At 37.9% G+C, this 2,333-nt stretch overlaps 1 protein-coding gene across 1 annotated transcript in view; it reads right to left on the bottom strand.

Annotated features, from left to right (window-relative positions):
- Positions 1–2,333, bottom strand: part of LOC106879436 (proto-oncogene tyrosine-protein kinase receptor Ret) — a 391,429-nt gene that overhangs the window by 133,012 nt on the left and 256,084 nt on the right. The gene's annotated exons all lie outside the window — the stretch shown is intronic.

Raw genomic sequence — 2,333 nt, 5'->3', positions numbered from 1 at the left:
ATATATATACTTTCAGGGCGCTGAAAATTTAATAGGCTGATTATGAAGAAGTGATACTAGAATTGTGGAATCTTGCATGCATTACTTTTAACCAGTATTGTTAATAACTGCATAATGTCCTTCCAGATAAACTGACATCTCACTATTCAATGAAGACTTCGAATGTAACTCCAAGAGACCTCTTTTGAAATCGACAAAATTTCCATCGTGTACGGACAGGAATGGGTGTATCTCACAATGACCTGCATGCTGACATGGTTGCTTCATTAATGAATGGCGTTCTAGCTTTATCAACCACACAAAAGTGGGCAACTGAAGTTAGGGGTTGCAGAGAGAGAGAGAGAGAGAGAGAGAGAGAGAGAGAGAGAGAAATAGTCTTGATGATGACTCAAGTTCTAGATGTGCAACCATCAAGGAACTTAGCATGACGTATGTTTCTGCTCGGTGGCTACCATGTTTTTTGACACCTGATCAAAAGCACACCAGTTTGAACACATCGCGGGAAAATCTGACAATGTTTCAGGCAAATCTAGCTGGTTTCTTTGAACTTTTCCTAAGCCAGGAAGAGTTTTGACTTCATCACTTTCAACTAGAGAAAAAGAGACAATTTATGCAGTGAACCCCCCCCCCTTCCTCATCTACTCCAAAGCATGCCAAGTCGTTTTATTTGCAGGGAAAGAGATGGCATCAGTTTTTTGGGATGCATGTTCATTATATTCAAGGAGGCCACACCATCAATGTGGAGCACTATTTCAACTAGATGAGGCAGTTACGAAAAGCTATCATGACCAAACGCCTATGAAAACTGACGAAAGGATTTCTTTTCTTTCATGCGGATAATGCTCCAGCACACAAGTCCTTGCTTTCAATGGCTACTGTGCGTGACTATGGCATTGAACTGGTTGATCACACTCTCTGAGCTCCTGGTTTGGGTCCAGCTGGAAAAAAAAAACACTTGGCTGATAACCAGTATCGCAGTGATAATGACGTCATATCTGTTGTTGATGACTTTTTTTTACCCAACGGGATGAGAGCTTCTTCACCAATGGAATCCAAGCACTGCAACACCTATTGGAGACGTGTATGGACCGCAAGGAGGACTAAGTTGAAAAATTCTCGTCTTTTGGTCATATTCCATGAAAATATCATGGTCAACCTATGAATTTTTCACTCGTTGTGTGTGTGTGTGTGTGTGTGTGTGTGTGTGTGTGTGTGTGTGTGTGTGTGTGTGTGTGTGTGTGTATTTATGTATTTGTTTTGTAAGATTTTTGTTGTGGAATCGTGCGTTAAAACATATTTTTATACTTGGTGATGGTTGTATTTTTTGCTAATAAAGCACACGCACTATATATTTGGTATCCACCTCAGATTTATTATTATTATCCTTTTTCTTTCTTTGTAAAAGCTCTTTCGTCACTTATCCTGAAACTTCTTCAGCAACTCTGTATCCCACGTGTCTCCGCACATTCTGCAGAAAAAACACTTGGCTGAGTGCATATGTCTAATTGGTAAAATATATGAGCATCCCCAAGTATAACAGTCAAACAATATATATATATATATGTACGTGTGTGTGTGTGTGTGTGTGTGTGTTTGTGTGCTTGTATGAGTATACAAGTCCGTATATGAATTTATATTACACACATTCCACATATACATATACATACATATATACATACAAGCATATGCATACACACAAGCACATATATACATGGACACATATGGTATAATTACTTATCATATGAATTATAACTTACGTATATAAGTATGTGCATTTATTTCTATGTATAAATATATTTGTACGATTATTTCAGAGACGAGCGATACACCTCACTAACAATATTATATAATTGTGCGTGTGCTTGTGTGCGTATATGTGTGTGTACAGAGAGAGACAGAGAGAGAGAGAGTGTGTGTGTGTGAGAGAGAAAGTGAAAGAAAGAAAAATTGACAGACAGAGAAGCGGTGGCCAAAGTCTTGAGGTGAATAGAAATAGCACAAGAAGAGAAAGAGTTAATGTGAAAGTTATATACATACACATATATATATGTGTGTGTGTGTGTGTGTGTGTGTGTGTGTGTGTGTGTGTGTGTGTGTGTGTGTGTGTATGTGCGTGTGTATACACACACACACACATACAAATATATATGAATTTTTCTCTCCCAAATTGTCTATATTGAAAATATATTCTTTGAATATCTAGACCACAACCTGCTTCACCAGTGCTGGAGTATTTTATTGTTCTGTCAGTTGGTCTCAACAACGATATAGTTATTGAACGTGACAAGTAACTTTTTCCAACTCTTTGAATGTTCAATATCATTAACTCAGTG

The sequence above is a fragment of the Octopus bimaculoides genome, chromosome 2 (assembly GCF_001194135.2).
Source record: "Octopus bimaculoides isolate UCB-OBI-ISO-001 chromosome 2, ASM119413v2, whole genome shotgun sequence".
NCBI classification, from domain to species: Eukaryota; Metazoa; Mollusca; class Cephalopoda; order Octopoda; family Octopodidae; genus Octopus; species Octopus bimaculoides.
Note: the sequence above shows the minus strand (reverse complement) of the source record. Positions and strands in the feature narration are given on the sequence as shown.